Source organism: Notolepis coatsorum, assembly GCF_963971535.1.
Source record: "Notolepis coatsorum genome assembly, chromosome: 15".
NCBI lineage: Eukaryota > Metazoa > Chordata > Actinopteri > Aulopiformes > Paralepididae > Notolepis > Notolepis coatsorum.
In genome coordinates this window covers 26,001,503-26,015,715 of record NC_140179.1, presented here as the reverse complement: position 1 = coordinate 26,015,715, position 14,213 = coordinate 26,001,503, and the positions used below count along the sequence as shown (strand labels likewise).

Sequence of the window (14,213 nt, the reverse complement as noted above, 5' to 3'; positions counted from 1 at the left end):
GGTGGGACAATACATCGATCCAGATCGATATATCGATCTATTATCAATTATCAAATAGGATCGATGCAACGTAAAAAGATCGATTCATATTGCGATACTGTTATTTTGAAAATCCCCTCGTGAGCATATCCGCCCGGCTGGCTGCAACAACAACAGTAGCTCAGCACAGCTCAGCGTGTGTAGACGTTAGACAGCATTGCTTCAGAGTCCGCCTATTTTGCCCGAAATAAGTGCCTGTTGTTTTTTTCCCCACAAGGGGTCAAATGCATCTAACATGCTTTTCATCCTCGCCATTCCTTTATGCCCACGTCGCGTTAAATACCAAAATTAACGTTGCGTTAGCGTGAGCTAACTAAGCTAAGCTGATAGAGAGAGCAGCAGAGGTCCACTAGGGACTGGGAAGGAGGGGGGGTTACTGCATTCTCGAGATAGCCCCACTAACAGGATCTGGCCGGTACTGCACCTTCTGACTCCCAATATGCCTTTTCTAGCCAAAATACAGCGCTGTGATAGGACATTAATATCGGGGGGGAAAGAAAAACGAACCGAAAACAGTGAACAGGAGGTTTATTTGTATTAAAAACAATAGATTGTAGTCGACATTCTACTTATGGTAGAATTTAGAGTGTTAGATCCTATGGTATACATAGGAATGTTAAGGATAATTGGATCATTCTGGGATATCCGGTGGTGCAAGGGAGGGAGTCATACGCAAAGGTTGTGTTCATGGAACACAATCCTGTACGACTCTTGGTGGGAGGGAAGGGTAGGGGATTTTTATTTGTATATATGTATGTTTTTAAGCTCGGCTCTCAACGGGACCTCACTAGTGGGATGTATATCTATTATTGCCTCGCACTCTAGAAGCATTACCAAAAATTACAATGCAACATGTATAGACTATGGCTAGTTTGAATATAATGATATGGAACACCGGGGGAATAAATAACCAACACAAACGCAAAAGCGTGCTCACACTGATGAAAAAAGAACATGTGGACATTGCTCTGCTAAGCGAAACGCACATTCTAGGGAAAGACATAGATAAATTAGCGGACAACACATACCATAATATCAGTCACTCTTCTATTGGTACGAGAACTCGGGGTGTAGCCATAGTCGTTAAACGTAAGTTGAATATTGTACTAAAGGGAGTATGGTCTGATGTAGAAGGTCGGATAACTATAGCTAAGATTGAACATAAGAACAGGAAAATAGCGTTGATAGCGGTATACGCCCCAAATTTGTACGAAGAAGATTTCTTCACTACACTAACCAATGCAATGTTAGACATTACCGATTACTCATTTATAATAGGAGCGGATTTTAATGCCATCTGGAACCCAAGGATGGACAAATCTTACCTCGCCTTTTCCAGCGAACAAAAGAATTCATCGAAGGCATTAAAGGATTGGTCGAAGATTACAGGTGTAAATGACTTATGGCGATTACTTAATCCCACGACCCGAAAGTACTCTTGTCGATCTGCGAGACATAATACACTATCCAGAATAGATTATGTCTTTGCATCACAGAGACTATTTGATAATTATGAAGTGGAAATGATACCCAACGCACTATCAGATCACTGTTATTTACTCCTTAAAGGTACATTTGGTATACTATCCTCCCAAAGATGCCGATTTAACTCGTTGCTGCTTAATAACAAGGAATTCATTACACAACTCAAAGAAGCTCTTATAGTATTCCAACGGGAGAATGCAAACTCGGTGCAAGACCCCAGAATAATATGGATGTCGGTAAAGGGAATGATCAAAGATTTCACGGATAGCTTTTCCTCCAAAATGCGCAAGAATCAATGCACAAAACTGGCTGAGCTGGAAACGCTTTACTCAACGTTATTTAATTCTCTAAAATACAACAACTCAACTCGACTAGAAAATCAAGTTAACGTACTAAAAATAGAGATCAATGCCATATACAGACAACAATCGGAAATACAAATAAGCAGCACAAGACAACAGCAGTACTCCCATGGTTCCAAACCCAGCCACCTATTAGCCATGCGATTAAGAATTAATGCAACATTTGCAGATATAACTACCATTAGAGCACAACAAGTACTTGTAACAGATCCTGTAAAAATAAACGATACATTCAAAGTATTCTACTCCGACTTATATAAATCAGAAACGACCTTCGATCAAAACAAAATGGACACATTTCTTAATCAAATTATTCTCCCTAAACTTTCAGAGGATGACGCTAAACAGTTAGAAACACCGATCACACTAGAGGAACTCAAGAAGGCCATAACCGCAATGAAAAGTGGTAAGGCTCCTGGAAGAGACGGTTTCCCATCAGAAATGTACCTTTCTTGTTGGGACATAATTGGCCCCTTATTACTAAATATGATCTTATACTCAGTCAAGGAGGGGAACTTCCATAAGAATGACAATATTGCACTCATAACAGTCCTCCTTAAAAAAGACAAAGACCCCAACGAGTGCGGTAGTTATAGACCTTTAAGCCTCCTCGGAACAGATATCAAACTGTACTCTAAGGTATTAGCCATCAGATTACAAAAGCATATGACGTCTTTAGTTCACCCGGACCAAACTGGTTTCATAGGAGGCCGCCTGATCACTGAAAACATAAGACGAATACTGCACGTACTTGATGCCGACAAGGAGGACACCATACCTAAGGCGATGCTGTCCCTGGATGCTATGAAAGCCTTTGACAGGCTGGAATGGTCGTATCTATGGGCAGTGCTAGAAAGGATGGGGTTAGGAAAAGGATTCATCGATATGATTAAAGTATTATACAAAGACCCATCGGCCATGATTACAACAGGCACAATCATCTCCAAAATCTTTCCGGTATCACGCTCTGCCAGACAGGGTTGTCCTCTTAGTCCCGGACTGTTCAATCTATCATTAGAGCCTTTAGCACAATATATAAGACAATCCCAATCCATAGAACCAATCGTAATCAAGGGCACACAACAAAAAATTTGTTTATATGCGGACGATGTAATATTGTTCATGCAAAACCCCAACACCACATTGCCTCATCTGCTCAAGTTGATTGAGGACTTTGGTGATTTATCGGGTTTTAAGATAAATTGGCCGAAGTCGGCTTTCCTTCCACTTAACACCCCTGCAAAAAAAGATACAACCCTCCCAGGACAGATACCGATGGTAAAACATTTCAGATGCTTGGGAGTGGAAATATTCCCCACCATAAGACAAACGGTGAAGCACAACTACACAAAAATCCAAAACAAAATCAAAGACGACCTTGATAGATGGGCAAAACTTAAAAACACAGTACAAGAACGGATATCAATAGTTAAGATGGATGTACTACCTAAAATCAACTTCTTCAGTTCAATGATACCGTTACCCCCTCCAGAGGGTTACTGGAAAAGATTACACTCCTCCACATACAAATTTATTTGGAATAACAAACCACCACGTATAAAAAGATCCACCGCACAGAGAAATAAAGCAGATGGTGGCATGGCATTTCCAGATTTTTTCCTATATTTTAAGGCGTACACATTAAGTCCATTGACAACATGGTTCGACTCCCAAGCATTAGCATCCTGGAGAAAATTAGAAGAAAACATAGTAGCCCCACATAGACTGAAGGACATAGCATACACTAAACTACCAATCAAGCACTGTGAACGGAAATTTGGCCCCATAATTACTCATGCGATCCGGATATGGCGTGAATCACAAAAAAAAAATCCTAACCCACAAAAATGGCACAATCATACTCCCTTATTCAATAACAATGCACTCTTAATTGGAAAACGACCTATAAGATTCCCTATATGGGAAGAGCAAGGCATACACTCATTAGGGGATGTTTTTAACAAACAGGGTTTTTGTAGTGATAAAGAAATACGCAAAAAATTTAATCTCACCAAGTCCACATGGCTTTTTCACAAACAGTTAGAGCTATGTTTGAAGTCTCACGGTGTTCCATTAGACAGACCAATTGAACACCACAGATACCACAAATTCTTCTACGCAAGAGAGACATCGAGAGGTTTTGTTTCAGAATTTTATCATAAATTACTAACGTCCTCGTATGAAACCCTCCAACTAGACTCTGTCTGGAGGAGGGATATACCAGACCTGGAAAATGACTTTGATTGGCAAGGAGCCTGGGCAAATGTCCGACTTACATCAAGGAACCCGGATCATCAACAAATCAATCTTAACTATATTCACAGGACATACTTGACTCCTATAAGACTGTGCCGAATGGGGCTTAAACAAGATTCCAAATGCACCCAATGTACAAATGGGGACGAAGGGACATTTATGCACATGTATTGGGACTGCTCACCAGTTAAGGCATTCTGGAAAGATGTGACCCAACAAATATCAAAACTCGTATCTTGGAATATACCTGTACACCCCTCGGTATTACTATTGAATGATGTTTTTGAGTTTGCAGTGAATCCACAGCTAAAGAGATTGGTTTTATCGGGTATCACAGTAGCCAAAAAGCTGATCGCATCACGCTGGTTTCAACCGGAAAAAATGTGCCGTAAAGTTTGGTTTCTTACATATCTCGATGTAATTTACCATGAAATATCTACAGCAAGAATTCTGGGTCTCAATGAATCCAAAATGTCAATGTGGTTAGAAGTGGTGGAGAGAATAAAAGCTAGCTTATAATGGTAGTGTCTGGTTAGGTGCGAGGGATAGTGGAGGTACTTCTCAAGGTGGGGTCCGGGAGGGGGGGGTTCGAGCTGGAGCATATGTATGTAGGTTTTTTAGATAACAGGTATTAGGGGTATATCTTATATAAGACAACTAACTAAAATGTGATCTCATTGGATGTGCCCTGACAATTAATGCTTGTATATCTTATCGTGTGTTGTCATGTTTGTTTATATGTTTGTTTAAAAAATAATAAAAAAATAAAATACAAAAAAAGATTGTTTTTCATTTAAATGTCTGGAAGAGATCCAAAATAAAAATGTCAAATGATATTTCCATTGCCTTTTTTGTTGTTGATTTAAATTTTACTGATTGTGTTAAATGGGCATATAATATTGTCTCATATCGATCGCAGGCACCTGAATCGTATCGTATCGTATCGTGGCAGACTTTGTGATATCGGAAAATATCGTATCGTTGCCCAAAGAATCGATATCGTATCGTATCGTGATGAAACTGGTGATTCCCACCCCTAATTCGAACCAGACTTGATACTGAGTGAGGATAAGTGCGCGCGGCCGCCTCAGCTGAAAAGACAGCAGGTGTCGATCGCAGAAATCCTGATTTTCTAACGCATTGATTGATTGATTGATTTAAAACTTTATTAACATATTGCAGAATGGGTACAATACAGTACGGCTCAATATCCTCGCCGACAAGTTAAATGCATAATCTATAGGCTAATGTTAAATCCCTCATTACCCCAATCAATCAGATTATATTTCTTTAAATGTGCCTGATGGCAGTAGGCTTAATGGAATGAATAATCGAATGAGATCTATTGCTAGCGAAAATAATTAGTTAAACTCTTTCAGAATAAGTAGATACAAACAAGCCCAAAGAGTATCTATTGATAAGAATTAATAGATGCTTATGAGGATATATGCACTGTATGCGCTCGGCTTAGGTAACATGTACTTTATATATAAATACAGTTTTCAAGGCGCGACCCCCGAAATAACAGAGAGGCTTGGAGCCGGCTATACAGTTTCACTATTAATCAGGTTTTAATCTGTTTCGGACATAATCCATATGCATTGAATTGATTAACCTTTGGTTTATACCAGTGACACATGTTCATCATCAGATAACAGTGCTTGAACAGATAAATGCATTTTCTCAAATGCATTAATGTGACGTCAACGGCTCATTCAATTGCTCAAATCCATCAAACAGCGCATCTCATCAGACATTTTAATACCAGTTACAATATCACAATAACGTGTGAGTGATCATACAATTCAACAATCCTCAGATTCCTCGTGTCTTCATACTCCTCAGGGGTATGAAGACACACATCATGTGACGACTTAGATTCTCTACCTCCTCAGGGGTATGAAAGCACATCATGTGAAAATAAAAAATTAAAATTAAAATTAAAATTAAAATTAAAATTAAAAATTAAAATTAAAATTGAAATTTGAAATTTGAAGTTTAAAATTTAGAATTTGGAATTTGGAATTTGAAAATTTGGAATTTGGAATTTAGAATTTAGAATTTAAAATTTAAAATGTATTAATTAAAAATTAAAATTAAAAATTAAAATTAAAAATACCAAAAACGACCTACAGAGGGCGCCATCCCGCTTTTTTTTAACACATTTTGTTACTCGCTCCATCTCATGCGCTGACGAGAGGGGAGGGGGGGGGGGCTGATCAGGTATTACAGATCATATCCGCATGAAATAAACTAAAATGTTAAAACCCATTTAGACTGTTTCTCATTCCTGTACTGTTGTTTATACTCTTTGATTGATTGATTGATTGAAAACTTTATTAACAGATTGCAGAATGGGTACAGTACAGTACAGCTCAATACATACAATTGTTAAGGGGATGCAGACCAGAGAAAGACTTTCGTCTTGTTTACATTAGGGTCCCCCATTTTCAATTCATCATAACATATATGACATATATGACATACAGATAGACAGTACTGCTACATCTATACATTTATGACATACCAGATTTGCAAATACAATACTGTTTGTGATACAGAAAGAGTCCAGAAGAAAAAGTATATACATTTGACGTAGAAACTGTACATCGGAGGAGGTTGGGTAGGTGGGGGGGGGGGGGGGGGGACTGTACATTGGCGGTGGTTGGGTGGGTGGGGGGGAGGTTGGGTAGGAGTGGGGGGGGGAGGTTGGGTAGGAGGGGTGGGTGGGGGACACTGTACAACTGTACAAACAAAACTGTACATTGGAATATTGACAAGACCATACTTGGTAATTTACTGTACATTGGAGGGGGTTGTGTTAGGACATTTACAGGGGCCAGTTTCATAAATGTATAGATGTAGCAGTACTGTCTATCTGTATGTCATGTCTGTCATATATGTTATGATGAATTGAAAATGGGGGACCCTGATGTAAACAAGACGAAAGTCTTTCTCTGGTCTGCATCCCCTTAACAATTGTATGTATTGAGCTGTACTGTACTGTACCCATTCTGCAATCTGTTAATAAACTTTTCAATCAATCAATCAATCAATCTGTTGCAGATCACCGCGGCGCGTGATGAACAGATCAGAAGACAGAATGCATGAAAACACGACTCACCATACCCTGCTAATGTTTGAAACATGTCACATATCCACTCGCCGCCCTCCAATTCCAGATTGCCGTTGAATGCTTTATCTGAACTTTATATGCCAACTTGAACACAGTTGTAATGTCATCATTGCCTCGCTGCTGTTGTTGTTGTCGCCACATATTATGCAGAGAGGACGTCGGCTCGGCACGCAAGAATCACCGACCTGTTGCGATAAACCCGTATTTTAAGTATGGTTCCTGTTTATTAAAAGAAGCGTTATATTTCCCCGTTGCAAAAGATGTTTGTTTTGTTTTTTTTAACACATTTTGTTACTCGCTCCATCTCGAACGCGGAAGTGAAAGTGCGTTAGGAAAATATACATGCGACCCGGTGGGACTATTCCATTGGTTCTTCCAGTCCACGTGACCATTTCTAGCATTTCAATTGGCTATAGTGACAGACATGCTTTTGATGACTGCCGGTAGATAGATACCAATAGGGTCCAGCTGCAGCCCTGGAGATTGTTCCAGATTGAGCAGGGGCCAGTTTCATAAATGTATAGATGTAGCAGTACTGTCTATCTGTATGTCGTGTATGTCATATGTTATGATGAATTGAAATGGGGGACCCTGATGTAAACAAGACGAAAGTCTTTCTCTGGTCTGCATACCCTTAACAATTGTGTGTATTGAGCTGTACTGTATTGTACCCATTCTGCAATCTGTTAATACAATTTTCAATCAATCAATCAAGACCCACGTCGCGGGCACTGCATTCCGTTCTCAGAATGGATTTGAGAGAGAGAGAGAGAGAGAGAGAGAGAGAGAGAGAGAGAGAGAGAGAGAGAGAGAGAGAGAGAGAGAGAGATCATCAGCAGGCTATATATGATATTCAGACTCTAGATCTATTTGCAGAGCCAGATGAGATGAGGCAACCTGTGCGATTAGCTCTTGACAACAAATTTTGCACGTACTGTATACAGTATGTGTGTATGCGCGCACTGCGGGAGGTGGCCAGAAGCGCGCAACTAGCCAACTACTATTATTACTACTATATTAATACAGTCTATTCCATTATATAGCGATAGGTGCTGTATGATGACAATACATTTGATTCCTATCTAATTTTGATCCATCGCAAAGCGCTCCAGCGCTTGAATACGGCCGGGGGATCCGCTCTATACAATGCAGACCCACGACGGCTCTCGTATTATAATGAGCCCGCGAGGCGTGTTATTATTAGAGTTAATAATATTGTATATTCTTTACACTGCCTTTTTATTCTATTTTTACTTCTCCACTGTACTATAATCAGGCATGCGTTGTTCATGGCACGGGGTACCACTCAGTGGTACCTCACTGAGTATTAAAGATTTGAGCAGAAGCGCGTGCACGCACATGCACGCGCTCGCGAGAACGCGCTGCGCTCGGCTCGGATCGTTGTGTTTACCTGCGGCGCTACCTCGCATTATCATAACAATAGCCGCTATAGGCTGGTGTCTTCAACCAGTCTGGGACTCTTTGTTCAACCCCCCACCCACCACCACTCACCCCCGGACAACAACACACTCTGCAAACAGCAGCAACCCGGGACATTCCATATCTACATCACAAACTTCGGGACTGAGTAGATAATTAATTAATCTTCTCTTTATTTTTATTATTTATATTAAAACTGAATCAAACCATAAACAAGGTTGCCTGTTGGGATGTTAGATCCTAATGTGAAAAACTGATTTTATATGTCTGCACTTTATGTGCTCATTTTATGCCTGTCTTAATTCTGTTGTGAAGCACTTTGAGCTGCAGTTTCTGTATGAAAGGCTATACAAACAAAGTGTATTATTGTGCGCGAGGGAACATATGCGCATGCGCGCGGGGCCGCGCGTGCGTGTGCGCGCGCGCGTGCGCGCGGCGTCATTATCCTGCGTGGCGGCTCAGCCCATAATAACAACGCAACGCTGACTATAATTATGTGACCTGTACCTCTATGTCTTCTACTACCTGTACCTCCCCTCCCCCCTCCCCATGCTGCTGAATTTATCTTATCTTATGAATACAACGTTCAATTAACGTTCGCTAACGTAGAGAAACGTCAGACGTAATTCGAGATACGTCAGACGTACTTCGAGATACTTCCGTACTTTCCGCCAATCAGCGCACATTGTCCTGTCCCGGGAGAAATGTCGTGGGACCGGGCGGAAGTTGCTCAATCTGGAACAATCTCCAGGGCTGCAGCTGGAGGCTACTCATAGATACAGCTTCACAATAAAAGACACCCTGGCGTCCCGAGTGAATATTTCCTGTGCGTAAAATAAATATCATATTCTCAAAATAATCTGACGGGCCAGAAATGATTGCTGGCGGGCCAATGTCGGCCCGCGGGCCGCCTATTGCCGATCCCTGGTGTAGGGTATTAGATAGCAAGTATTAGGTGTATATCTTGTATAATACATTTATTTAAATTGTGATTTCATTGGATGTGCACTGTTAATTAATGCTTGTATATCTAATTTTATGTTGTTATGTTTATGTTTATGTGTTTGTTTAAAAAATAATAATAATAATAAAAAAATAAAAAAATAAATTATACATTCGTCACTCAGTTTTAACATTGATGATTAGCTCAACTCGTTCGTCAGCTTGCTGTGGAGCCTATGGTCAGTTGGTGACAAGTTCAAATCACTTCAATTTTTTTTTCTTTTTTTTTTCGTTTAATTAATTTATCATCTCTATATAAACGTAACTAGCTATTCATATCAATCGAAATAACGTTCATCTCCGATATTTAAACATGGTCCCCAAAATGAATGGAAGCGAATGAGAAGCCTGACACCTGGGAGGAATGGGGGTGGCGTAGCGTTGGGGATGTTTAAAAAATATAATTTAATATATAATATAATATAATAATTTGTGCTTCACCTAAAAATTTGGTCAGCAGCCTCCACTGATGTACAGCAGTGATTCAAACCCCCTCAATGTGCAGTTTCTGACAGCTGTGGTGTGTTGTCACGCGAAATAACGTTGTAATGTAGTTTCTAGTTTCTTTAATATTTGTCATACAGAAGTACAGAATACTTTTATACAAAATGCTTCTTACTGTTACGCTCCAGAGACTGTGCAAGACAAGATAAGTATGAAATAAAATAACATAGTAAAATTAGAAGTAAAAAAATGAGGTCACAGTGTTCAGTTTAGACATATGTACAATGTTCGATGCAGAATAGACGTAGTTACCATGCAATATACAATACTGTGCAGTGTACTAATATACAATACTATATAGTGCAAGGCAGAAATGGGACGAGGTGCAATTTAGGTACAATTCACAGTAGGTGTACGAGTTGTAGTGCAAATCCTTTATCAATAAATATAAAGTGTAAAGTGTGTTTGTGTGATCTAAAGTGTGGAGAGTGGGTGCTGCAGTGTGTTGTTTGTTTGAGTGAGTGTGTGCGTGTGGGTGTGTGTGCTGTGTGCATTTTTTTTTTTTTTTAATATTTTTTTTATTATTGCAAAACAAAAATTATTAAAAGTCAGTACTCAACACATAATGCATATTGAAACTTTCAGTCAAGGTGGTTAAAATACATGTAAGTACAGAAACAAGATAAAACAAAAATAGTCTATAATAACATTTTAACCGTATACAGTGTATATCCAGCGAAATTACAATTATATAAATGTTAGTATAGAATATACCCCTAATACCTATTTTCTAAAACCCTACACACATATGCTCCAGCTCGAACCCCCCCCTCCCGGACCCCCTCTTGGATAGTACCTCCATTATCCCTCACTCCTACCAGACACTACCATTATAAGCTAGCTTTTATTCTCTCCACCACTTCTACCCACAATGACATTTTGGATTCATTGAGACCCAGAATTCTTGCTGTAGATATTTCTTGATATATCACATCGAGATATGTAAGAAACCAAACTTTCCGGCACATTTTTTCCGGTTGAAACCAGCGTGATGCGATCAGCTTTTTAGCTACTGTGATACCCGATAAAACCAATCTCTTTAGCTGTGGATTCACTGCAAACTCAAAAACATCATTCAATAGTAATACCGAGGGGTGTACAGGTATATTCCAAGACACGAGTTTTGATAATTGTTGGGACACATCTTTCCAGAATGCCTTAACTGGTGGGCAGTCCCAATACATGTGCATAAATGTTCCTTCTTCCCCATTTGTACATTGGGAGCATTTGGAGTCTTGTTTAAGCCCCATTCTGCACAGTCTTATAGGAGTCAAGTATGTCCTGTGAATATAGTTCAGATTGATTTGTTGATGATCCGGGTTCCTTGATGTAAGTCGGACATTTGCCCAGGCTCCTTGCCAATCAAAGTCATTTTCCAGGTCTGGTATATCCCTCCTCCAAACAGTGTCTAGTTGAAGGGTTTCATACGAGGACGTTAGTAATTGATAATAAAAACCTGATACAAAACCTCCCAATGTTTCTCTTTCATAGAAAAATTTGTGGTATCTGTGGTGTTCAATTGGTATGAGTAATGGAACACCGTGAGATCTCAGACATAGTCGTAACTGTAACTGAGGGGTACAATTCCCTGACTGTATTGATAAGTATGGTATCATTAAACCACTACCGCTTTATGTACTTTAATTACTGGCCATACAGTACATGATATCTAAATATGATGAACACTTCCCACAATGAATCGGTTCTACACAAAGTTGACTTTAAGTATTTATTGCAAAAGGTACATAATATACTTCTCTATTATACTTTGGATGCGCTTATAAGGCAAAGGAATGTGCGTAGGCAAATCAATAATGAATGTCCATTCTCTGGTTACGCAGGAGGTAATTATACAACCTGAATCTTAGGGAATTATATCTATGGTACACTAGTAATATATAGCGGGAGATACTGGAAGGGTCCCCCCGGTTGTAAGCCAGCAGGGGTAGAGGATCTGTCGGTAGTAGAGAGTCTGGTCAACGATGACTAAGGAGACTCCAAGTACAGGAGACGGTGCAATAGTCTCTTGATCCACAGACGAATACAGCTGTTCTCCGTAGACTGTAGCTCCACAGTGAAGAAAGCTAGCCGGCCTCAGGCTCTCTGAGGCGCAGACTCGACTGGTCCTCACAGGGTAAATCCCACACGTGTAGGCGTCGGCGATTCTCCGCTCCATAAATCACAGGACCAAAACAAATATAATCCAGCCGCAAAGGGCTATGTAGTCGTCGGGTAGATTAATCCAGTGTACATGTCCACACGGTTCTCGTCTAGGTCTCCTCGGGTGAAAGCGCCATGAAAGCAGCCCAGCCTGGATAAGCACTCTAGCTGGTACGAGGAAGCGTTGGTGATGCTGGTCACTGTAGAACTTTAGCCGCACGATACACTATACACAAATAGACTATTACTGACTTAATAGAAATATGTCGCACTCGACGGTATAGCGCCAAACTCTGACAATTCAGTTATTAATTCGCACGCGGTCTCAATGCTCTATTTGGGGCCAAACAGGCCATACTTCACCGCACGGAGTATCGTGGGTGAGGCTTCAACTTATTGGGTAACTCTACTTCTGTATTCACCTGCGCCATATTTATATGCACGGCGAACAATCTAGTGCCAACCTCATTTCTGTCTCGTATCCCTGGGCAAGGCCGGGCATGTACAGACATGTCTTGACGGTGACTTTGAACCTGACTCCGGAGGCATGGCCCTGGCGCTTGTGGACCGCTGTCCAATAGGAGAATGAAATATTATGGTCTGGTCTAGGCTAAAGGGATATTCCGTGTATATGTACAAGGAATATACAAGGGATATCAAACGATATACAAATACTATGCAATATATATCAATCAATAAATATATATATTCGGTTTAATCTGATCCTTTGTAACAGTAACTGTATGTAAAAAAGCCATGTGGACTCGGTGAGGTTAAACTTTGTGCATATTTCGCCATAACTACATAAGCCCTGGTTATTAAAAATATCCCCTAATGAGTGTATGCCTTGCTCTTCCCATATAGGGAATCTTATAGGGCGTTTTCCCATTAAGAGTGCATTGTTATTGAATATGGGAGTGTGATTATGCCATTTTTGGGGGTTAGGATATTTCTTTTGTGTTTCCCGCCATGTTCTGATTGCATGGGTAATTATGGGGCCAAATTCCCGCTCACAATGCTTGATTGAAAGTTTAGTGTGTGCTATGTCTTTCAGTCTCTGTGGGGCTACTATGTTTTCTTCTAATTCTCTCCAAGATACCAAAGCCTGGGGATCAAACCATATTTTCAATGGTCTTAATGTGAAAGCCTTAAAATATTGTAAAAAATCTGGAACTGCCATGCCACCGTCTGCTTTATTTCTCTGTGCGGTGGATCTTTTTATGCGAGGTGGTTTGTTATTCCAAATAAATTTGTATGTGGAGGATTGTAATCTTTTCCAGTAGCCCTCTGGGGGAGGTAACGGTAGCATTGAGCTGATGAAATTGATTCTTGGTAATACATCCATCTTAATTATTGATACCCTTGCCTGTACTGAGTTTTTAAGTTTTGCCCACCTGTCCAGGTCGTCTTTGATTTTGTTCTGTATTTTTGTGTAATTGTGCTTCACCGTTTGTCTTATGGTGGGAAATATTTCCACACCCAAGCATCTAAAATGTTTAACCATGGGTATCGAACCTGGGAGGGTTGTGTCTTTTTTTGCACGGATGTTAAGAGGAAGGAAAGCCGACTTCGGCCAATTTATTTTAAATCCCGATAAATCACCAAAGTTCTCTATCAACTTGAGTAGATGCGGCAATGTGGTGTTGGGGTTTTGCATGAACAATATTACGTCGTCCGCATATAAACTAATTTTATGTTGTGTGCCCTTGATTACGATTGGTTCTATGTGTTGGGATTGTCTTATAAATTGTGCTAAAGGCTCTAATGATAGATCGAATAGTCCGGGACTAAGAGGGCAACCCTGTCTGGCTGAGCGTGATACCGGAAAG

General features: G+C 40.2%; 1 protein-coding gene across 1 annotated transcript in view; it reads right to left on the bottom strand.

Annotated features, from left to right (window-relative positions):
* Positions 1-14,213, bottom strand: part of LOC311241983 (NXPE family member 3-like) — a gene marked incomplete at its 3' end in the record, with an annotated part of 129,150 nt that overhangs the window by 73,559 nt on the left and 41,378 nt on the right. The window lies entirely within an intron of this gene.